The sequence below is a fragment of the Haplochromis burtoni genome, unplaced genomic scaffold (assembly GCF_018398535.1).
Source record: "Haplochromis burtoni strain Fernald_Lab_line unplaced genomic scaffold, NCSU_Asbu1 Contig_354, whole genome shotgun sequence".
Classification (NCBI taxonomy): Eukaryota; Metazoa; Chordata; class Actinopteri; order Cichliformes; family Cichlidae; genus Haplochromis; species Haplochromis burtoni.
This window is the reverse complement of record NW_024582715.1, coordinates 168,731-195,156: the sequence shown is the minus strand read 5'-3', so window position 1 is coordinate 195,156 and position 26,426 is coordinate 168,731.

Here is a 26,426-nt window from a genome sequence, read left to right as displayed (position 1 = left end):
AATAAATGGTGTCATGCTTTACACTTTACAATAAGGCTCCCATTTGGCATTTATAAATATTTATTATTTATTAATAAATGGTTTTATGCTTTACACTTTACAATAAGGCTCCCATCTGGTATTTATAAATATTTATTATTCATTAATAAATGTTTTTATGCTTTACACTTTACAACAAAGCTCCGATTGATAGTTGTGGATATTTATAATGCATTTCTGAAGTACAATTTTATATGATAAAAAATATGTTTACAAATGCTGATTGTGCTTACAGGATAGTAACTTAGTCTGAAATGTTTAATATAGCAACTCTAGATGAAATATATAGGTGAACACATTTGGCTCACTATTTGGCAAGAAACCGGTCAGTTTTTTTCGTCTTTCTCACCCTTAACTAATGCATAATAAACCATTAATAATGGTTTATAAAGCATTTACAGATTAATTAATAATATAGCTATAAACTATTTATTAGCATCTATAAGGGGAGCCTTATTGTAAAGTGGTACCCATCAAGTTTTGTCTCTTCGCGTGTCTGCACTTGGGTCCACTTCCTCACCCCACACAGTGAGCCAAACTGTGATGGTAAGAGCAAGAGTAGTTTTTGTGGCGTGTGCTGAACAAATGTGGTTGGTGGTTTCACCATCTGACACCATCGCATCACACAATTCAAAAACAATACTGATTTCCCCATTACAGTTTGTCTGTTAAACTGAGACTACATTTGCAATGAAAGAAAATAAGTAAAATGTTATTTCTGTAGTACGTTTCCAGATGAACATTAAAGTCCTTCACAACAAAATGACTGATTATAAAAACAATAGTTAACCAAACATAAGTCTAAAAAGACGAGTTTTCAGCTACAACAGATCTTTAGCTCAGAGGGAGCGAGTTCCACAGTCTGCAAAAGCTCCGCCTCCTGTAGTTTTCAGCTTTGTGTGATGCACAGCCAGCAGGCTCTGCCCAAATGAACTCAGGGACTTGAACTCAGGATGCATGCATGTAAACGTTGACTGATGTATGCTGGTGCGTGTCCCCAAAGAGCTCTAACCGTCAGAACTACAATCAAGAGTAACTGCAGCTGGGTCGCAGTAACAGTGTGACATGCAAATATTTGGAAAACTGAAATCTTTGCTGTGACTCAATGAAAATGAACTTGGCAGTTTTTCTTAAGTGATTAAAAACAAGAGCAAACCAGAGATTTGATATTAGCATTAACTGAAAATCATTTGCATAGTGTTGCTGTAAAGGGAGCACCATGAAAAGAGAAGCGGAAGAGGACCTACACTTGGAAGCAGCCACAGAAAAGGATTGTTCAGATAAATATGATGTGAACCACTTCAAAGCAGAACCAGATACACCCACCAAGCATTTCAGCCTACTGAGCATAATGCGATGGTCAACAGTGTCAAAAGCAGAGGTAAGGTTCAACAAAGGTCAGCAGAACAAAACATTCTTCTGCATCACTTTGCATCAAAATGTCGCTGGAGACTCTGAGAAGAGCTGCTTCCTGTGCTCTATGAAAGCCAGATTTAAATTTATGAAGAACGCTGTATTTGTCCAAGACAGCATGGAACTGTTTAGCCACAATCTTTGCTACAATTTTGGCAAAAAACAATAATTCTGAGATGGAGATGGCTGCTAAGAAGAGAAGGGTCAAGCTTTTTTCTTTGGGTGGATGACAGCATTCTTAAACTAAGCAGTGACTTGACCAGAGACTACTAAGGAGTCTATTATAGTAACCAACAGACTGAAAGTCATGTTTGAACAGAGATGCAGGTAAATGTCGAGAGAGCAAAGGGTGGCTCTCATTAAATTTTCATGTAATTAACAAATTTGGCCTTCTCAGATAAATAACTGCAAAAGCTTCTAAAGTAACAAGAGTTGGATCAGGAAAAGATATTTCCTGATCAGTGCTGGTGAAGAAATATTATTTCTCACATTAATGATTTTGTCTACTAAGAATAAAAGAAAATAAAGAAGGAAGAGGATCACTGTCATGGTGAAAAAATAAGCCCAGCCACTACCAATCACATGCTTTCCAGATGATACTGCATGGTGGATAAAAAGCTGATCGTATTTTTGCTTCAGTTTTCAGAAGATCCCCAACACAGCTGTCAGAAATGCAGCCAGAAATCATGACAGAGCCTACACCATGTTTATAGATGGTTGTAAAAACTCGCTCTTGTACCTTTCTTCTGATCGTAGATATGGATGAAAGCTTGAAAAGAAATGTCAAATGTAGACTGCTCAATCCATGAGACTGCTTGCCAGTGACTTTCAGTCCAGTTAATGTGTAATTTGGCAGAGCTCGGCCTTTTCAGTCCTTTTCTCTTTCTTATAAATGGCTTATTGATAGCCCCCCTTCTCTTGAGCAGGGGACCTTTGGGATGCTGCAAGATTTCAATCATCGTGTCATAGTGTGTTACCAGTGGTGTTCTTGGTCACTGTGGTCCCAACTGCCTTCAGATCACTGCAAAGCTCGTCCCTTGTAGTTCTGGCTGATTGCCCAACCTTTTCATGATCATCCTCACTCCATGAGGCCATACACTGTTACTTCAGACTGCAGTTGTTCAGCAGCATTACTTGAAGAAAGGGAAAGATAGCTAAAAATAGGGCTGTAAACAGGCAGTCCTTTAATGGCAATGTCTGTGACTGTCACTTGAACTAGAATACAAAGACTCTTTTCTGTAACTTATGCAAGAACCGCCATTCTTAGCTAAATACGAAAGAAACTCTTTTACAAGGAAGACTTGAAAGATGAACAAACACATAAATGAGATTTAAGGATGCGCTTCACATTGAAGAAGAATACGGAAAAGAGAATCTCGACATTTTCCTTAGACAGCATGTAATGTGAGAACAGTTATGAACACATACAGGCTAAATTTGAGGCTAACAGTCTGCTTCTATTGGTTAGAATATTAGCCCACCTTTGCACTGCACAGATGATGATGATGATGAAAACTAGGAAAACAATTATTTCTGACAGGGACAGATAGGATAGCAGGAGTAGTTAGTCAAGTTAAACAAGCACAGCACATAGTAAGGATTCAGTTAGTTTATATATGAAAACTGTTTTTGTTAGTACTGATAGGTCAAAGCAGAAGATTTATCAGAAATCTGTGAGAGATGTTTTCATAGGATATGCACTGGGGTCTTTACTATGAAGTATCTTTAAAATACTCTGGATATGGCCAGTCTCAAACATGGACAGCTCTACTAATTATATTTACAATTGCACATTGATTGATTGATTGATTGATTGATTGATTGATTGATTGATTGATTGATTGATTGATTGATCATACTTTATTCATCCCGAGGGAAATTGGGTTAAGGCTGCCATCTTACCCTACCCTTGGTAGTGAGGCACTTCGTGTAGTCCTATGATTATGTTGCCATTTAGCCACATGATAAACAAGAAAGCTTTTAGAAAGTAGAAGATGACACTTTTTACAAATCATGTCTCTCACATGCATTTTTGCCTTCCAGTTTTTGTCTTATACAATTTCAGTTTGGGTATTCAAAATAGGCAAAAATTCCATTTAAAGGGAAAGAGGCTGCCTAGCAACACGATTGTTTACACAGAGCAGAGCAGCAGGAGAAACAAAGCTGGACTGAACAGAGGTTGCAGAATGTGGAGAAGTAATCTGAGCAACAAAAGAGTGAAATCCAGAGCAGAAGCATGTTAAACCCTGAGAGCTCTAACTCATCATCAGCGATGAACTCAAACCTCATGTTTCAGAGACTAGCTGTGACAAAGTGGGTGAGAACTCCATTTGCCCAGAGTTGAAGCTTGCTATTCTTAGTTAACATTCTTGTTTTGATTTAACCATATCTTCATTCTGCAGTTTGCAAACATTTACTATCCCGAGTTTATGTTTTGCACTTTTACAGATTACGTAATAGAACATCTTGGTTTAAATCAAGTTTGTTAAGTTAAAATTTTATTTATTCCAACTGGGAGGTTATCTAGTTTACTGGGTTTAAACTCACCTGACTTTAGTGTGTTTCAGGAGCAAAAAGAGGACGCGCTGGCTCACTTCCTGTATTTATAGCTTCTTGTTTAGTTTGGATGTCACAATTTTAGGATTGAATTTGTTTAAGTGATATGTATTGATGTAACATGTGCTGGCTACACCTTAGTGTGTTTTATTGCTAGTAAAGATTAGCATCATAAGATTATGAGAGTGGTAATGTTTATCTTATCTCCTCTGGATGAAATAATAATAATATCCTCCTATATTGTTTGGATAGCTTGAGTATTCAAGCAGAAGAACTCAAGAGGAGAGGACTGAGTCAGTGTAGCTGTGTGCACTTGACATTATTTTTGTTGGTTTAAGTTCAGTTATGTATTTTTTTATTTTTGTAAATATTTTTGGTCACAATGATGGTAAATACATCACTTGCTACACTGGACAGCATCCGTCTCCTGCCCTTTTTTAGCCACTTTGGCCAAGCTATCTCACACTAGCAAAAGCAATTTTTAGTACAAGAAATGTAAATAAAAATTAAAATGTGTTTAAAAATACAACAAAGTAATGATTCTGGTTTAGGAGGTTGTTTAGCAATTTATTTATTTTTTAATCTCAAAAGTAACCTGTTTAAGAGCAGCTTATGTATGTCTTAATAAACCTGAAAAACTCAGCACTAAGTCTGCAGTTGACTTACGAAGTCCTAAATCCTGCTTCACAGCAGTTATTGCTGTAGGAATGTTGGCAACAAATAGCCAGGGTTCAAAAACTTTGTATTGAACTGTAATAGATCATGTTTGCAAAACCTTTCCCTGCTGGGTTCATTTTATATATAAACGTATTGCTTCAAACAGACATAAGCTTGTTTCGGCTTTGTATCATTACAACATATCTGAGGAAACAGTCACTAAATAAAAGCTTCTCGTTGCTAAGCTCATCTCATGTCTGTCACACGCTGCTGATTCCTTATGTGATCTGAGCAGTTTTCTAATCTAATAGCAGAGCCTTTTTAATTTTCCACAAACATGTTCTGGCACTACAGTATTCATTCACAGTACATGTTAATGCCAGGAACTTTTAATCTGTCTCAGTCGACTCACTGCTGTGAGTCAGTGGTGTTACTGGGTAGAATGACAGGTGTGGAGTTGCTCAGTTAAAGACGAGTTTGCTAATCCAGCAGTGAAGGTGGTAAAGTGGAAGACTTTAAGTCAAAACCTGAATGTCAAATTGTAATCTGGGTATCTGTGAAACACAGTTCAAAATGAAGCAGCTACGAGGAGGACGACATAAAGCTGCTGTAATTTATATTAAAAATGAGTCGTAGGCATTTTTTTTTCCAGTGGAAAATGAAAATATCCAATCTAAAGGCTTGTATTGCAGTTTTGTCAAATAGGATTTGCCCACTTCACATTTTTGCATATTTGCCACAATTACATGTTTCACATCATCATCATCATCCTTTAATTTAATATTAGATAACAATAACTGAATTAAATAAAAAAATCCAGTTTTCATTATTTCATTTCTTTAGTCATTCAGAGGGAGATTTGTTTGTCATCGTTCCATCAGTTATGATAAGTTGTTTAGCTCCTGAAGAAGCAAAGCAGCCTCAGCCCATCTCACTGCCAGCACCATGTTTGACTCTTGGTAAAATGTTCTTTTTATAAAACGATGTTACTCCGGATACAAGAGGACACACATCTGAGTATTGTTTTTGGTCAACAGTGGTTTTCTGCCTTGGATTCCCATGGATGCCATTTTTGCCCACTTTCTTTCTTATGACTTTTTGTAATTACTTTTTCACAATGTTGGTTTGGATGTTTTTTTCCCTTTAGAAAATGAAATCATCAATTAAAAACTGCATATTGTGTGCACTCAGTAATCTTATAAGATTACTTTTATGTCCATCAATCTTCATCCGCTTTATCCGGGGCCGGGTCGCGGGGGCAGCAGCCTAAGCAGAGAAGCCCAGACCTCCCTCTCCCCAGCCACCTCCTCCAGCTTATCCGGGGGAACACCAAGGCGTTCCCAGGCCAGCCGAGAGATATAATCTCTCCAGCGTGTCCTGGGTCTGCCCCGGGCCTCCTCCCAGTGGGACATGCCTGGAACACCTCACCCAGGAGGCGCCCAGGAGGCATCCTTGTCAGATGCCCGAACCACCTCAGCTGGCTCCTTTCGATGTGGAGCAGCAGCGGCTCTACTCTGAGGCCCTCCCGGATGGCTGAACTTGTCACCCTATCTCTAAGGGAGAGGCCAGCCACCCTTCGGAGGAAGCTCATTTCTGCCGCTTGTATCCGCGATCTCGTTCTTTCGGTCACTACCCACAGCTCGTGGCCATAGGTGAGGGTAGGGACGTAAATTGAGAGCTTCGCTTTTACACTCAGCTCTCTCTTCACCACGACGGACCGGTGCTGTGGCCGCAGCACCAGTCCGTCTATCAATCTCCGGCTCCCTTCTCCCATCACTCGCGAACAAGACCCCGAGATACTTGAACTCCTCCACTTGGGGCAGGAACTCATCCCCAACCCGGAGTGGGCATTCCACCCTTTTCCGGCTGAGAACCATGGCCTCAGATTTGGAGGTGCTGATCCTCATTCCCGCTGCTTCACACTCGGCTGCGAACCGTTCTAGTGCGAGCTGGAGGCCCTCACCCGATGAAGCCAACAGGACCACATCATCTGCAAAAATCAGAGATGAGATTCTGAGGCCACCAAAGCGAAAGCCCTCCGCCACTTGGCTGCGCCTAGAAATCCTGTCCATAAAAATTATGAACAGAATTGGTGACAAAGGGCAGCCCTGGCGGAGCCCATCACCCACCGAGAACGAGTCCGACTTATTGCTGGCAATGTGAACCAAGCTCTTGCGACGGTTGTATAGGGTATACCTCTCCGTGAATACCTTATCGTGGTGGAGGGGTTTGTGTGTCCCAGGGATCCCAGGGGCTATGTTGACCGGGGGCTTTAGCCCCCTGTAGGGTCTCCCATGGCAAATTGGTCCTGGGTGAGGGACTAGACAAAGAGCGATTCAGAAGACCCTTATGAGGAAAACATTGAGGGAACAGTTTACCCTGCCCAGGATAGACTTTAGAGCAAATCTTAATTATTGTCTATAATTATCATCTTAATAATAATTTCTGGCTCAAACGTAAAACTAAATAAAAAAAAATGGTTATCAGTATTCCCCTTACCTAAATCAGCCAGAAAGTGCTCAAATGAGCTGATGTTGACCCTTGTTGATGATTTTGAATGAAACCAAAGAGAGAATAAATTAAATAATGAGTGAGTCTAACTAACTTACTTTACTTTTATATTCAATTCAATTTTATTTATACAGCGCCAAATTACAACAGCAGACATCTCAAAGTGCTTTATATTGTAAGGAAGACCCTACAATTCATATGTTTGTTTTAAAGATTGTTTTTGTATTTCATCTTTCAATATCAGCGTTACTGTTAATTCCATTATATGCACAACACAACACTTAACTAAAAACTACAGTGTGATGAAAATGGCTGACATTCAAGGACATTTGGGTGTGTCAAAAATAATTATTTACTACATCATGGGATGCAGTATCCCAGTTTCAACTGTAGAATTGCACAGATTTCATGCAAGTAATTTAGAGTAAAATACAAACAAACCATCAAATTATTATTTGCTCATACTAAGACTGAAAAGGTTTGAAAAAAACATTTCTGATAGAATTTCAGTGGTCGTATGACTATTTCTTCTGTTTTGGCTTCCTGTTAAATCCAGAATTGAATTCACAATCCTGCTCCTCACATACAAGATCTTAAATAATCAGGCCCCATCTTATCTCAATGACCTTGTAGTACCATATCACCCTATTAGAGCACTTCGCTCTCGCTCTGCAGGCCTACTTGTTGTTCCTAGAGTATTTAAAAGTAGAATGGGAGGCAGAGCCTTCAGTTTTCAGGCCCCTCTTCTTTGGAACCAGCTTCCAGTTTGGATTCAGGAGACAGACACTATCTCTACTTTCAAGATTAGGCTTAAAACTTTCCTTTTTGCTAAAGCATATAGTTAGTGCTGGACCAGGTGACCCTGAATCCTCCCTTAGTTATGCTGCAATAGACGTAGGCTGCCGGGGGATTCCCATGATGCATTGAGTTTTTCCTTTCCAGTCACCTTTCTCACTCACTATGTGTTAACAGACCTCTCTGCATTGAATCATATCTGTTATTAATCTCTGTCTCTCTTCCACAGCATGTCTTTATCCTGTCTTCCTTCTCTCACCCCAACCGGTCGCAGCAGATGGCCCCGCCCCTCCCTGAGCCTGGTTCTGCCTTCCTGTTAAAAGGGAGTTTTTCCTTCCCACTGTCGCTAAAGTGCTTGATTATAGGGGGTCATATGATTGTTGGGTTTTTCTCTGTATGTATTATTGTACAATCTACTGTACAATATAAAGCGCCTTGAGGCGACTGTTGTTGTGATTTGGCGCTGTATAAATAAAATTGAATTGAAAAATTGAACCAATGTGATATTAATACCTATCAAAATTAATTATACTATATGAAAGGTCTCCTTTTAACCTACATGTTGGTACCAGACTAATGACAGTTATGCAGAGTCTGGTGTATGAAGTGTTCCTTGAAAAACAAGTTTTAACTTCCTGGTTAAGCAAAGGTTTAATGAACACATACAAGTGTTAAATTTGTGATTCTTTTTACTCATGGTACATGAAAATACATCTTCTCTGTCTGAAAAAGTTAACATACGCTTTGATTACATGTTAAAAGGGTGTTTTGTGGTTTTCAGTTTGATTGAACAGTGTGACCTGGCGCTGCTGCCATGAGGGATTTTCATCTCAAACGGATTTCCCCCTGCCTCGAGCAGCCAACAAAATAACAGCAAACGCGGGTGTGAAAACAACATGGGGAATTACAGTTTTACAGTTTAAGGTTTCACACGATGACTAAAGCCAATCACAAGTCAAATCCCTTGTTCCTCGGTGGCTGTAACATTGCTTTTGCAGTTTACTCTGACCTTGTCATAGACCCCTTAAATACTGAAGCTGCGTCATTGCTCTCTCATCATGCTGTTTCAGGAAGAATGTTACACTTTGGTTGTAAGTGTAAGGTTGATGATGATAAGGAGTGAGAATGATCCCGCTTGAAAAAAGATTAGCATAATGAAGCACAAAATAAGCACCAAAGGTAAACGTATTCCCACCTTAATACACTGAGTCCTAAAAATGAAATTCTAAAGAAGATAAACTGCTTTTTTAGTTATATGTTTGGGGAAACACATTCTATCATCAACACGAGGTATTAGAACTCAACATACTGACAAAGTACAAATACTTCATCATTGTACTTATTGTGTATCCATCACTGGGCTTTACAAAGTGATGAAAAAGGCCAAACATATTGTTTATGCACACAAATATACTTACTATTACTACTACTATTTCAAACTGTACAGCATTTGTGATGCAGATTTCCAGTTGTTCTCAGAGAACTTCAGCATCTAGCTACCTCAACAGAAAAAAAAGAAAAGAAAAGAATTAATGACTTTTTAATTGTCAGGTAATTTTAAAATGCAACTGTCAAATGTCTTAAAAAATATCAGCAAACACACACAGTTATTAGACAAGTGCAGTTTATCACACAATGTGTTGCTGCTTTATTTCCCAAGGAGACAAAAGAGATAACTTCACTTTTAGAACGACTGGACAGGAGGGAGAAGAGAGATTATCAGTGACATTTGATAAACCTGAAATAAAAAGCTTACATGTAGCCTAATGCCCTATTGTTTTGTTTTGTTTTTTTAAATCAACTATCGAATCTCTATATGATGAGAAATTATGTTTTTTCACATGGTGAAATGTCCTGCAAAAAAGACTAAACAGGTTTGCAGTAAAGCGCCGTGTCCGACTGGTGCACAGTGACTGGTCAGAGTTAGGTTACATCAAATGTAGCACATGTTCTTACAAAGAACAACTTTATTCTTTCTCATTTTAATACTACTGTTTAAGTAATGAAAGCCTGTACCTTTGCCACATCTGACCAGCAGACAGATGTGTATGGCTTTCATCCTGAACACTCGAGTTCAACTTTTAGGTAGAATGTTTTTTAAAGTTAGGATACAACAGCAAGGGTAAATGACCTGTATTTGTATAGCGCTTTATTTAGTCCCTATGGACCCCAAAGTGCTTTACACTACATTCAGTCATTCACACACTGGTGATGGCAGCTACATTGTAGCCACAGCCACGCTGGGGCGCACTGACAGAGGCGAGACTGCGGGACACTGGCGCCACCGGGCCCTCTGACCACCACCAGTAGGCAACGGGTGTCTTGCCCAAGGACACAACGACCGAGACTGTCTGAGCCGGGGCTCGAACCGGCAACCTTCCGATTACAAGACGAACTGCCAACTCTTGAGCCACGATCGCCCCAATAGACTTAGACGGTATCAAGTACCAGTCTGGTACCAATGCTTTCACTGTGAGGAAACAATTTTGAATCATTCTTTTATGTGTGGTGCAAGACCAGGTCTGAATTAATCGTTGTATCATAGATCCAAGAATAAAAACTAACTGAATTGATTCATTTACTTATTTAAGTAAACAATAAGTGTCATAAACCTGGCAGCTTTGCCCAAGGGATGGACTCAAACGCAAACTCATCGGTGAACTATTTACAGAGATTTTATTCAACTGGGAAACTAAACACACACGGAAGGAAGGAGGGTTAGGGGAAGGAAATAACTGATGTGACAAGACGGTGACTGGCACTGGATTTGAGGAGAGGAGTGTGGCGACAAGGAACGAAGGAACAAGGGAGGGTCTGCAAGGAGATGGAGAAACTGTTATTGTCATATGGTAGGAGCTGACTGAAGGGAGTCTGCTGGTGAGTTTTGCTGTCCTTACCTTGCAGGTCAAGTTTTAGAGAGTCCTGAGGAGGGTGGTCCGTGGGAGTCAGCTCACAGCCAGCGAATGTGAGGTGTAGTGGCAGGCCGGAGGGCAGGCAACCAGGTAGGATCACCAGGGCTGAGGAAAGTAAGTTCACTCCTGATGGTTCAGTTTATGGAAACTTCAGCCTCTGCACACAGCGAGAAAAGGGTTACTCAAGGAAAAGGCAATTAGTTTAGTTACATGAAAGAGTGGCCTAGTTAACCGGTGGATGGCACACAATGGACTGGCAAGGCATGGCAGACTGCCCTGCTGCTGATTCCATGTACACAAGGCCCAGGTGAGGTGTAGGAGGCTCCACCCAAAAAGGGTGGACAGGATATCAACAGCCACAGATGGCAAACACCCCGGACACTCCCACTGACCATGACAATAAGTGGCAATAGGACCTTATGTAGATTTAAAAAAAGCAAATTGATTTCACCTCAGTGTCAGACTCTGGACTGCACACCGCTGTCCTCTGGATTCACCAGGTTCCTCATTCTCTGCTTTCAGCATAACATGAATGTCCTCACGCATGCAGCTTGCATTTAGAGAGGAGCAAAGAATATTGATGGCGTTGACGATAACATATGATGACACTGTAAGTGCAGTAAAAGCTTCTAGACAAATGTTAAATTGCATAATGAGAGTGAGGCATAGAGAGGGAAGCTGGCAGAGAAAGTGCCACTCTGGGGAATTTGAATCATGTAAACTCTTGACCACAGTTTGTGGTTAGGTCAGAAACTATTGGAAAACATACAAAAGTAAAACTGTTGACATCACAGCAGTGCTAGCAACTGCTGCATCGCTGCTGATGTGTGTGTAGAAAGAAAACAACATAGAACTGATTTACACAGGTTGACCCACAGATGAGTTTGTTATCACAATGACCTGCTAACTAGCTAGCATGAAGAATCATGAAGAATTATTTGATTTCAGAGTCAGATCTTCCACTCGGTCTTGTGCAAAAGCTCCTCTTGAGGCTTCAGATCTGGCCATCACAAATGAATGTGTAATGTGATGGTACATAGGTGCTTCTTTCATGCTTTCATGCTATTAACTTATTGAGTTAGCCTACCCTGGATAAATGTAAAACTTCAAATGGCCATCATTGACAAAATGCACTTAATGTATTACCCAGCATGACCTTAACCTCCTAGGACCTGGCGTCCACATATGGGGATGTCACATTTTGGGTTGTCTAGACCACAATACTGCCATACATGCCATGAAAGAGTTGGGACTGAGCCTATACAGCTGAGGATAGTCACTTCACCAATGCACTGTATTAAGGGACTGTTGTCCATGCAAGTTCAAGTTCATAATGAATTATCTGGAGGAAGCTGCTTTAGAGTTTGAATGTTAAATTGTGGACGTCATCAGAATGGTGAGCTGCTGGGTTGTAAAATGACAAAACCATAATCTTTATTCAATTTTTTATGTAGCAAATGGATGGTTGTTATATAGTGCTTTTCTACTCTGTCTGAGCACTTAAAGCATACATTCACACAAACACTTTCTATCTAACCTAATGTTTAAATGAAGAACCGTTGTTTTTTATGCATTTTACTACATTGCAAATATCAGAAAAATTGTACCACATTAGGTAAAAGTGATTAAAACCTCATTAGGAAGAGACATGTCCTATTCAAACTCATCTGGCGTCTGGTGTTGTCTTTGTCATTGACCTGTGTCGTGTTTAAAGAGCGTTATAAGGGCTTCACAATAAAGGTTGTGTGCGTCTAGTCGGGGGAAAGGTGCTTTCTGTCTAACATTCACACACATTCATACTCTGATGGATGCATCGCAGAGGAACTTGGGGTTAGTATCTTTACCAAAGATATTTGGCATGCAGACTGGAGCAGACAGAAATTGAACCACTAGGCTTCTTAGTAGGTGACTTGCTCTACCACCTAATTTACAGCCCCCCCTCCACATATGACCACATACACACTGATTCTTAACACAGATTTAGAGACTGCTTCAAGAATGAACAAGTCAGATTACACACAGACTGAGACATAAATTAGCACAGTTGTAGCGTCTTGATTTACAACCAATTCTGTTGCTGTTTCGCTCAATGCATGGTGTCAAAAGGTTACTGGGAGCTTTTGGGTCTTATTGGTATGCTCACAGTTCTCCACAATCAGATATTATTACCATGAAACCTTGGGAGGCAAGATCACAAGAGATGAGACAGTTTGGTAGACAGCATTATTATTGTGGCAGTCAGATTAATGAACATTGCTGAATGCAAAGGCAATTAATTACTGCTTGCATCATCACCCTGGAAAAAGTGTTTAATTATTTTTTGATGCACTCTGTTGCACTCAGTGAGCCTTGTGGAGTGTGCTCAGGCTGCAAAATGGATCCTGGCAGGGAACCAGCTAAACTGTGGTTTCACTGCCTAATGGCTATTGTACTGGCAGTGCAGATTGCGTTTCTTGACAGAGGAGATGCACTGAGGACTGCTATAGCAGAGGTGACACCTCTTCTTTTTAAAGTTGTTGTTTTTTTCATGTTAATGATGAATATCTACACAGCAGTTCAACGTCAAGCCACAAGAAAATGGTATGCTGTCTACACTGCTGAAAGTGAAAGAAAAAAGTCCTTCAGATAATAAAGTATAATAAAGTACAGTGGATTTTATGCAGAATAGGGTCATTCATCCGAGTCCCCTTTACTACCCAGAGGATACAAAATTACAGCCTGTGAAATGCTTTATTTATTGCTTTAATTGTTGTGGTATTGTGTCTGCGTATTTTATTCTGTTTCAATTCTTGCGTGCAGGACTTTTTAAAGTCCTACGGATATATGCAAGGGCACAATGATCCCAACTACTGTGCACATTTTTGTGTTGTTGGTTTTTTTTTATGCCTTTTCACTCCCTCGTCCTGCAATGCACTGATCACTTTCAGTCCCCAGGAATTGATAGACACTGGCCTCAGCGTGAACCTGGACTTTACTTTAGATCGGACTGATAGTATCCCAACTCAGATTGCAAGACCATCAAGCGCTCTGTGAGTTAAAGTCGGGAACAGCAAGTGACGTAGGCGGCACAGGGAGAGGAAACAAAAGCTGGATGCAGAGCTGGCTATCGCGTCCGATTGTGCAAATAACAATACAAAACCCTGCTTCCATCCATCTTGCTCACAAACGCCAGAGCCCTTACAAAAAAAAATAAAATAAAATAAAGAAAAAACAGTGGAGCTACAATCAGAGATTTACTACAAATGTCTAGTCCAGGAGTTTTGTCTACCAATTGTAGACATGCCTCAGTGGAGTTACCGGGCCAGGATGCATCACTATTTTCCTCCTCTGACACGTGAACTGAAATCAGCTGAATGAGTGCAAGAACTGAAAAGCGGGATCGATAGGCAGGCAGACTAACAATTTAAGGAATTGGACTACTGGAAACCGGTTTTCTACAAGAACCAGTTCTCGATTATCATCCCTACCAGTGGTCGATGTCATTCTCACACCTGCAGCCAATTTGGAATCACCAATTAACCCTGGGAACGGGGAAAACATGCTGGTTCCACACTGTGCTGCCCCCAGTGGCCCATTTGGGATTTAAAATGTGGTGTTTTTTGTTGGGTTTTTGGGGAATATACAGGGTGGGCCATTTATATGGATACACCGTAATAACATGGGAATGGTTGGTGATATTAAAGTCCTGTTTGTGGCACATTAGTATATGTGAGGGGGCAAACTCCTCAAAATGGGTGGTGACCATGGTGGCCATTTAGAAGTCGGCCATCTTGGATACAGCTTTTGTTTTTCAGTAGGAAGAGGCCCATGTGACACATCAAACTTATTGGTAATGTCACAAGAAAAACAATGGTGTGCTTGTTTTCAATGTAACTTTATTCTTTCATGAGTTATTTACATGTTTCTCTTTGTTCACAGCCATTGACATGTGGAAGAGGTTAACACATGAGGAGCAGATCAAAATTGTGTTGAATGCAGTAACCGGGTCATTGCAGCAGATTTCAATGCAAGACACCCTACGAGACCACCCATCTCCCATGCTACAGTTAGCAAACTGCTTGCTAAGTTTCGTGAAACTGGTTCAGTGTTGGATTTGCCAAATGTGGACGCAAGAAAACTGTCACTAATGAAGAAACATCAGTGGCTGTCCTAGCTTCATTCAGCAAGAGCCCACAGCGTAGCACTCGTCGCATGTCACTGGAGAGTGGCATTAGTCGAACATCCCTTCGGCGGATATTAGCTACTCACAAATGGCACCCTTACAAACTCCAGCTGCTGCAGCATCTCAACAAGGATGACCCAGATCGGCGCACAGAATTGGCAGAATGGGCAAAACAAAAATTGGACCAGGACCCTCAGTTCATGCAGAAGATTTTGTTCACTGATGAGGCAAAATTTGATGTGAATGGTGAAGTTAACAAAGAAAACCACCGCTATTGGTCTGACACTAACCCACATTGAATGGATCCCTCCAAGACTGTTGGAACAACAAAAGTGATGGTTTGGTGTGGTATATGGGGCACAACGATAGTGGGTCCATTCTTCATCCATGGAAACCTCAAGGCCACTGGATACTTGAAATTAGGTCCGAGCATTCCTAGATGAACAGTTTCCTGGAAAGTGGATTGGTCGTCGTGGGCCAGTTGAATGGCCCCCAAGGTCTCCCGATCTGACCCCCTTAGACTTTTATCTTTGGGGTCATCTGAAGGCAATTGTCTATGGTGTGAAAATACGAGATGTGCAGCACCTGAAACTACGGATATTGGATACCTGTGCTGGCATTTCTTCTGCAGTGTTCCTATCAGTGTGTGAAGAGTGGGAGAAGAGGGTTGCATTGACAATCCAACACAATGGTCAGAAACTTGTAAATAACTCATGAAAGAATAAAGTTACATTGAAAACAAGCACACCATTGTTTTTCTTGTGACATTACCAATAAGTTTGATGTGTCACATGGCCCTCTGCCTATTGAATAAACAAAAGTTGTATCCAAGATGGCCGACTTCTAAATGGCCACCATGGTCACCACCCATCTTGAGGAGGTTGCCCCCTCACATATACTAATGTGCCACCAACAGGACTTTAATATCACCAACCATTCCCATTTTATCACGGTGTATCCATATAAATGGCCCACGCTGTATATATCCACAGACACACCAGCAAGCGGTTGATGCAAAACCATGTAAAGGGAAACACAAGGACTGAAAAAGATTACTAAGATCGTGTGCTTTGTGTTAAACCCTTTGAATTTAGTGTGGTGTTATAATTAGTTTGCTCATAACCCAACAATAAATTTGATCAAATATTCTATATCAAAGCAGAGGGTTACAAATGCAGATTTCCACATGACCGTTTGGAAGAGGCTTCCCTGTTTTCACAGCAGGGCTCCCAGATTTTTATCTGGAAAGAATTTCTTAGATCTTATTTTATGAAATATATTTTCTATTACATGGTTGCAAATGATTTTCCTGGAGGAGTTTTACAGCACAGTTAATGAACTGTCACGCTATGAACTGAAAATGGAATGAGTGGAACTTTTTTTCCCTTGTTTTAATTAAATTTAAATTAAGTAATTTCCTAAACAATGACTTAAAAAGCTCAAGAAAATAGGCAGCCAAAAAGACAGCAGCAAACTATAACCCACTATCATTTATCAGAGCTTACTCCACATTATACTCTACTTTGTTGCTTTTATTAAACTAAACATCAAATGTTTTGAAACTTGAACTTTGTTCTGAAACTCTTATCAAGTGAACTAACTGTGAGCTGCATTAGAAACTTTGCCCCCAAAAAGCAGATGTCGAGTTTCTTCTCTGTTCACTCGGTGATACAGCGAACTTCTCAGCCATAGCTGGAAATCAGATAACATTGTGTGCTCGCTCTGCTTAGATGACTTTGGCATGACAGACAGCAGAATCCTTGAGTGGTAACTAGTTGTTGCTTCACACTGGGGAGAGTGGTGGAGTACAGCCGACCACTGCATTGACTTTGCTGCTGTATACTCACTCACAACTTAAAAAAAGAAGCAATTTTCTGACGGTTCAAACTATTTGAAATAGAACCGGCGATGCATCCCAGACACAAGATGTTTATTTCATGTCCGGACCTTCATTTCCTCAAAAACGCCACACAACCCACACAAAACAAATCATTATTTTTATACCAGTAAAATGTATTTTTTTTTAATAAATAAGTGTCATTGATTTTTGCACATTTTTGTTTCATTAAGAAATCAGAGCTTAGCGTGTAGTAGGTTGATACTGTGTACTTTGTATACATTTTCTATTTTTACACATAATTCTTCCTCACTCTGCTTCTGTACTGATTTAAGTAGCCTTTGAGTCAGCAAAACATAGATCAAGAGGTGCTGTACATCACAGCGCACAGTGATAAAAGTGCCGTCAGTATATTGAGGCTACTTAACAGAATTTTTTTTTACAAACCTTTTTGCAAATTGCACTCTAATAATATACTTAGGTGGTGGATGTATTAAAAAAAATCAAAATTACAAAATCTTTATCTATTTGAAATCAAAAACCAGTTTAATACATAACAGTGTTTTGTGCCTTATTAATAAAGGCATGGTTTGTATGTTTTATGTTTCTAACACAATAAATGGTTACAGAATTGCTTGTAATCTTTTCCATTCACACTTTCCTTTAAGACACTCAAACCTTTAGAAAAATCGACATACCTGCCTCAATTATTATTATTTTTACATTTAATATCCAAACACAGTAGCCCTGTTAGTAGATGTAGCTCTTCATCATTATTTTGGTGTCATTTCAGACCTTACATGAAACAAAATCAAATTAATGTAAGAGTAACAATAGATATTCGAGTGCTTAATCAGCACATAGGGTGTTGGAGCTGTGTAGTTAACTTCCACACCAAACACCAACGTTTCCATGATGAGCTTTGATAAAGACTAATGGCGTCTGAAAGTGGGGGACCTCGAATTCATGTTAAATCCAGTGGGTTCAGTTTTGTAATGATGATGTTAGCACATTGTGTTGCTTTAATAGAACACCTGTTATGAGCTTTTTTTCTGACAGTAAACAAACGTGAATTATAATCTGTGTGGCATGCAGTCTCAACAGGTGTATACTAATATATTGTCTCGCACACAGTGAGTAAACACACCAGCAAAGCAGATGGGAGTAGAAACATTTTAGCCAAAGCAACAAACAACCTGTATGTTGAAGTGCGGCTAATCAGGCTTCCCCATATACAACACTGCCAACAGAATCTTTACACTACATTTAGAAGAACCACAATAAAGCTTGGAAACAGAGTGTTTTCAATTTTACAGATGAATCTGAGCTTAGATGAATAAAATGATTCTGTTAGTACGTCTAATTTTACAGATACAATTATGTGACATAGTTTTTACAGAATTGCAGAGCATGCTGTGAAAACTAAGCAATCAAATGCAGCTAGCGTAACCACCTTTATAAAAGCTGATGTGGCCAGTTTGCAGATCTGTAGCATTTAGGTCTGTCGTAACAGAAAGCCACAATCTTCCCAGGATTGGACATTTCAGCAAATTCAACTTAAGAGCAGACTGTGCGATGTTTAGAGAAACTAAACTAAAAGACACAGCAGCTCTACAGAGATTGAAGAGTGAAAAAGTATGGCTTGTTTGGAAAGGTTGCTAGAAGAAAACTTCTTCACTCTAAGAAAACCATGGGAGCATGCCTTAGATTTGCAAAGTTCCAGCAAGCCACGAGCGATCTAATACAATGTTCTTTTTTCAGACAAGATCAAAACGGAGATGTCTGGCCCTGATGCACAATGCTAGTATTGGCAAAAACCAAATACAGCATAGCACAAACACCTCATAACAACTGCAAAGCACAGTGGTGGAGAGGTGAGGATTTGAGTGTGTTTTGGAGCCAAAGAGCCTGGACATCTTGCAGTCACTGAGTTAAATGTGAATTCTTTTGTACACCAAAGATTTCTAAAGCCAAATGTGAGGCCATCTGTCCAATAGCCAAAGGCTGGCTGTAATTGGGTCATGCAACAGGACAATGATCCAAAGCACCGGAGCAAATCTACAAGAGACTGGGAATAAAAGGAAAATGGGCTAGTCAAAGGCTAGACCTCAACCTAATGATTACCTGCAAACCTGAATAAACTGAGGCAATACTGTTAAGAAGAATGAGCCAAAATACCTCCACAAAGATGTGACGGACTGATAATGTCAAACAGAACAAATATTAATTACTGCTGGTAAAGGCGGTGCCACAAGGTACTGAACCACGAGCTGTACTTAACATACCTGTATCTGTTTATTTGTTTTGGTCTGCTGTCACATCAGAATGACGTGGTCAGACAAACCTCTAAAAAATAAGTCTAAAAAATGTACCCAGTGAATTACCGTGAAGGATTTTGCCCTGTGACCTCTTACAGATGATCCATTACAAACAGCACTGAGTTTAAACATCAGCAATCTCTTATCACTGCTAATTATAAAAACATTTAACATTAATGAATAATTGTATCAATGATCAAAATCAGCACAGGATAAAATAACGTACAAAGCTGGATGAGTAATACCTGATTTCATAACATTTTTCTGAGGGATAACTCAACTAATCTCCAGTGATTGTAGATATTATCTGAGGATATTTATTAAAAAGATCTTCTTTGGCTTTGTATGTAAGTTCTGTAGCTAAGGAAATCGTTTCTGGCCTTTAGCTGGACTTGGTAATATCTTTATTGTGTGTTATATCATTTGCTTTATTTTTGCTGCTTTCATCTTTTTTATAGTTGTTCAATAACCTTGTAATAATTAACTTTCTTGGTGAGGTACTCTGAAAATGCAATTTAAAATATGAAGGACCCTCCCAGTCAAACGAATGTTGTATAAATATATATTAAATAAAAATTAAAAAATTATAGAATTGAATATATATATATATATATATATATATATATTAGGTAGAACGTTTATGACAATTATGAAACCATGATAAATGTTCTTGATTATCTTCATAGGGCATCTAAACACACAGTGCATAAATGAAATGTACAGTACAGAATTTAATCAACTAGATTTTCTAAATTCAACTTTTCACTATAACAGTATAAACACTCACTTCAGAATCACTATATGGGAGAAAAAAAAATCCAACACAACACCAACAACTGATAAAGAAATAAATGAGTAAATATTCTTCTGTGACATTTTACGTAAAATAAATCTTCTTAGGGAACCGTCTAACAACTAAGAACAAAACATATTGTGCACTATGTTATGAGAATGAATTGTGTGGCACTTATATAACAGCACTTTGCTGTGTACAATAGTATACTAAAGTAGCAAAACATTGCAGAATCACTGGACGACCCGAATCTGCGGCCAATAAATGGATCGCCATATCTAGAAAGAACTTGTATTTCATTTGGTTCAGGAAGTTTAGCAGGTCATCTACTAATGGAAGGATTGGCTGTTCAGTCACTGCCTCCTGCAGTCCAGGTGCATCCATTAGAGGTGACTGTGTGAGTGTAACTGTTATAAAAATCACTTAAAGGCACAGAACAAAAATTGTGTGATTTGGTTAATGTGAACTTCAAGTTGAGCTTCGAGTATGTCTTACATGCCCCCTGTCAGAAGCTGAAAAAGAAACATTATCTGCGTTCAAATTGTAGACCAGACACATTCAACATGCTGCCCTGGTAATCCCAGCTCCCAGGGGATCCTGATGAGAAGTTGCTGTTCCTGATGAGAAGATGTGGGAAACAACACTGTGAGATGTACAAATCCACTGAAAATATTTCTAAAAGTGTAGAAGTAAATTTATATGTCGTTTGATAAACGAAGAGGTGTTTATGAGGGTTATAGAGCTAATTATTTACCCATTTGGTGGTTACATGTTTACATATCTGAATGTTTGCACGTGCACTTTCAAAACAGTAACAAGTATGTGTTGAACCTACCTAGTTAGTTTCCCTGCATTTATCCGAGTATAGGATTTCCTGGCTTCTGATTGGCCAGTGAAGTATCATGAGGGATGTACAGGAAGTGTTTTGTTGTTGTCGAGGTGTGCAGAGAGTAAAGGAAACATCCACATAACGAACCTTCAAGTGTAAGATATAAATATAATCATTTAAATCATTCTCCATGTTTCATAGTTGTTTTGTGCCCTGTACAGTAATCTCACTACTTTTAGTAAGACAGCAATGTAATGTGTTATTGTATTATATTCAGTAAAAACATTGTAGTTACAGTTATGTTGTTACTTGCATTACAAAGATTCTTCAGTTACCTGCAGAACAAAATAATTCATTTAATTGATTGATTGATTTATTTATACAGCAACAAATCACAACAACAGTCGCCTCAAGGCCATTGGAAGGTCAACTCTACAGTAATACATACAGAGAAAAACCCAACAATCATATGACCCCCTATAATCAAGCACTTTAGCGACAGTGGGAAGGAAAAACTCCCTTTTAACAGGAAGGCAGAACCAGGCTCAGGGAGGGGCGGGGCCATCTGCTGCGACCGGTTGGGGTGAGAGAAGGAAGACAGGATAAAGACATGCTGTGGAAGAAGAATAAAATAAAATTCAATAAAATACAATAAAATACAAGCTCGCCATCCGGGAGGGGCTCAGAGTAGAGCCGCTGCTCCTCCACATCGAAAGGAGCCAGCTGAGATGGTTTGGGCATCTGACAAGGATGCCTCCTGGGCGCCTCCTGGGTGAGGTGTTCTGGGCATGTCCCACCGGGAGGATTATATCTCTCGGCTGGCCTGGGAACGCCTTGGTGTTCCCCCGGATAAAGGAGGAGGTGGCTGGGGAGAGGGTGGTCTGGGCTTCTCTGCTTAGGCTGCTGCCCCCACAACCCGGCCCCAGATAAAGCGAATGAAGATGGATGGATGGATGGAAAATACAATGAAATAAAGATCAAACATACCTTTTTTTTCTTTTCCCACACTAAAAACTGCTTATTTCACATGTGCAGGGATGAGGAATATGGCAGAGCAGTCTATACAACTTTTGCGGAGTGGAAATGCAGATATTTCTTTACTCATTGCACGAAAGAACAAGATCAGGATGGTAAAGTGCAAACTGGGCCCATGACAGAAACAATGGCATTATACTGTTAACACTGCATCAGCTCATTGCAAGCATCTGCACAGACAGTATGGCAATATAAAGCTAGAGAAGAACCCAGAGTGATGTTATAACAGAGTGCATGCTGAGCCCAGCAGCCTGATCTTCAACAGGTAACAAAGGCAGTGATGAGCAGTGAGGCTTACAGCACTGTACCCTCCATTTCTACTTTGAAGTCTTTGAAGTCTTTTGGGGGCTGCTTTTTTTTAAACATTTCTTTCTGTTGTTGGTTTTGTGTTCATACTGAAGAGTAGAAAAAAAAGGTCATGTGTGTATACTGATTACGATATGGATTTGTGTAATTGCGTGGGACTAGAGCCTCAGCTTTATATGTTTTAAGGCATTATTTTCAAGTCACAATAGCAACACAGTTAGTTTTTGTAGTTGTGCAGCCATCTGTAACGCAAATGTAATGTGTCTGTTTTTTTGCTCTTTCCGCTCGCTCCATATCAAACAAGGCAACAAGTTGATCTGCAGTGATACATGGACATGTTTGTGCTCTTCGTCTTTACAAAGGAAGGAATTCTGTATAAATGTGAGTGAAAATAATCAGGCCTCACTGTTAAGACTGTGTTTCAAACAAATGACCAAACATCTTTATTGCTGTGATTGACAGGATGTCGGAGGAACACTGGGAGAGCAGCAGCCTTTGACGTATCATGTGTAATGTCTTGATTCATTTTTAACTCTTCTAAGAAACAGGTTTTACCGATTGAGAATTTCAACTCGTGGGGAAAATACCAAGGTGACTGAGAAAAAGCTGTAGCACACTGTGAACAGGTAACTATTGCTAAATGAATTCCAGTGTTGGGCAAGTTACTTTGAAAAAGTAATTAATTATAGTTACTAGTTACTTCTTCAAAAAAACTAACTGAGTTACAAGATTCTAAAAGTAATTAATTACTTGAAAAGTAACTATTGTGATACTTTGAAAAAAAAATGTTTAACATTTTTCCCAGGGTATAATTTTTACTACTTTTGATGTTTCCTCCACATTTCACCTTTAAAAACTATTTACTTTGCCTTGTTTGGTATCATCCTTTTCAGCACAACCTCACGTGTCTGAATTTACAGTTATGTTTTCATTTTGACATACTGTATTAACACAATTGATTTAAAATCAGACAAAAAACAAAATCTGAGTAGAAAAAGTTGTATTTTTTACTGTAACCACAAACATGTTTAATGCATCATATTTCATAACTTTAAATGCAAATATAAATTGTTATTTTAAAATCCTATGCACAAGTTTTGCAAACAACAAAGTTATTTGCAGCCATTTACCTTTTACCCTCTTTTTTAATAACCATTTCAAACTATTTACAGAACGATCAGCTGTTCTGCATTCACTAAGAGCAGCAGTCTCCAACCTTTTTTGCGCCACGGACGGTTTATGCCCAACAATATTTTCACGGACCGGCCTTTGAGGTGTCAGATACAACAAAATAAAACTAGTACCGGTACCGAAAAAAAGAAGATTTATTCATAACACACGTGAAAAGACCCAGGAAAACCAAGTTAACGATAAAAACGCTAACAAAATAACGCTGAAAATCAATAAAAACCCTGAAAACCATACATTTCAGACCTGAGCCTCAACTCTCGCGGCCCGGTACCAAACGACTCACGGGCCGGTACCGGTCCGAGGCCCGGGGGTTGGGGACCGCTGCACTAAGATACCACACAAATTATTTGTGCCACTCCAAATATTTGTGTCCACTATAAAGGAGAACATCACAGCCTGATACCTGCTGGTCTGATAGCAGGTGTATCACTCCTCCTGTTCTCTACCTGGAGACAGCCATCACCTGATTGTTCTGACACCAGTGTTGGGACTAACGCGTTATTAAGTAACGCGTTACAGTAACTACGTTATTATTGTAGTAGCGAGCATGGTAACTAATTATTATGCCAAAATCAGGAACGCGTTACTCGTTACTGGGATTTAGATAGGCTCGTTATTCGTTACTTCGTGTGGTGGCTATCGCGGAGCTTCCACAGATTCAGTAACATTAGCAAGTGGTGGAGGCAGCAGGTGGATAAAGGAAAAGGGACGCAGAAGGAAAAGAGACCCGAGGCGGCCGCCGGTCCAAGTGTGAACTGAACTTCAGGTAAGAAGTTATGACCTGCAGTCTCTCTGGGTCAGATATGAACCAAGTTTAGGTGGAGTTTATTTTCGTTATGCTGACTTTTTAGAGTCAGTTACAATAACTCGTACTACATACTAGCTAGCATGACAGAGTTTCTATACAGCTGGGTGGGTGCTATGATGTTACTGACAGTGAACTTTTCATAAGGTTAATTATTAGAGTTTCCAACCGTCCCCTAAAAAACGGAATTCTCGTATTCAGAGAAAATATTATTTTTGTATTGAGATGAAAAAGGAAGAGTTTGTCCCGAACTTCAGCTACAATGAAAAAGACACAAAGCTGGAGTTATTCTGTCGTTACGCTGCACAGCTGCCTCTTCTTCTCTCATTCTCTCCCTCCCTCTCCTGTTTCTACTTCAATCAAGAAACTGATCAATGATCACCTGATCGCTTTTTCTCTCGCAAGTCCCGGCTCTCTTGTTTGTTTATCGCCCACTTTGCGCCAGAAAGAGGAAACCAGCGGATGTCGCGTTAAACAGCAGCAGCACGTTTAAGCTTGATCAGCTGTTGTTAGAATTTATTTAATATTAATTTCTAGTATCAGCTGATGTTTGCTGGAGCCACAGCTGTAAAGCTGCTGGTCATCATGTCGGTTTGGTTATCTGGTGAGAGGGAAACATGAAGATGAAACCAGGAGATGTCCTTACTGGATCATCAGAGCTGAACAGGTGATGGAGAAACAGGTTTACCTTTTAGGTGACATGAATGAGTTGAAGGGAAGTTATGAACTGTTTCTGAGAGACAAATAACCCCAGGATCCTTTTTTAGGTAGCTGACAGCTGGTAACTGTGCAGGGGCGGGTCTAGCAAAGTGTTGCCAGGGGGCCAGGTAGGGCATTAACAGGGAGAGGGGGGCACAAAGAAATACTTTTCTTTCTTATTCTCATTTAAAATGTCTCGCTTTTAAAAAATAATTATCTGAATCTTACAACAAAGGATTGATAGATTGATTCATATATACCATCAAAACAGTGAACATCACTGTCACAACAGCGTTTGTTTTCATTCAAAGGCTTTATGATTTTTCCTATATTTTTTTGTCCCAGTCCAGCCCTGTATGCAGCTCATCTGCAGTCTGGTGTTACCTACATCTTCCTACAGAGATTGAAAATGTGACGTCATTTCCGGGGTAAAACCGCAAAGAATTGTAGGTACGAGTGGCAAGCGGTACTAGCGCACGGAGGCTTTCACAAGAAAACAGTCACACAGCGATAAAAAGAAACACAAAGAATGGCAAGAAGCTGTTGTATTATTAACTGCAATAGCCGGTCGCACGACAGCCACGGGAAGCCGACGGGTAAAGAGATTGGTTGTTATCGGATTCCGTCGTGCAAGAGAAATTGTTAAAGCCGTGTTACCGAAGTAACAAAGAGGTGACGGATGGCCTGGATTGCAGCCATTCGACGACCAAATATAACGTCCCAGAACACTCCAGCTCACAGGTTAGTCTGCTCCTAGCATTTACACGAAGGTACGTCTTCTGTTGTAGTTATTACGTAATTTATCATAACATTGCGCTATGCTGCTTTGTTCACTGTGGCATTGCGGGCTAATGTTTGTTGTGTTTTGTAGGAAAACCAGCCTACAAAATGCAGGAATGTGATCCAGACTGGGCCCCTCTATCAGCCTGGGTCAGACAGAGTTTAAAGCTGCTACCACAGCCAGATTTGATCGGGTAAGAGAGAGAGCAAGATCAAAACACGAAACGTCACGCATACATGTGCCCAAGTGTTGTATTGAAGCAAGCAAGTGATGAATAACCATTTTCCAGTATGTTGTTTTGATATGTTTTGGGTTTTTTTTTTTTGCATTGTTGATTTGTTTTTCACCGAAGCAGCTAATAAAGCACAATGGAATACAATTTTGACTCTTTCTTGTGAGATTCTATAATAGCATGAAGCAATAATGCTAGTTATAAATAATGACAATAAATTGAGTGAATTATGAAACATTTATTTTATTTCTATTAGATCTGAAAATGTTGTGTAATACTACAACCTGAAACGTCAAATACATGCGTTGGCCTGTACAGAAGATAAAGGAAAAGAAATTTAACAACAGCTGTGAGATGGAATCGTCCAAATCACCAAAGTAAACTGCACCTGGGCTTGTTGCAGGGATCTGAAGTTGCTAAACATTTTGGACCATATAATAATAAATATGTGCGTGATGAAAGTTGGGCAGTACTTAATCCACTCTGTATGCTCGTATGGGTCTGACTCTTTCACTCCTTTGATTTTTTCCTCGTACTTTTTTTTTGCCTTTGCGT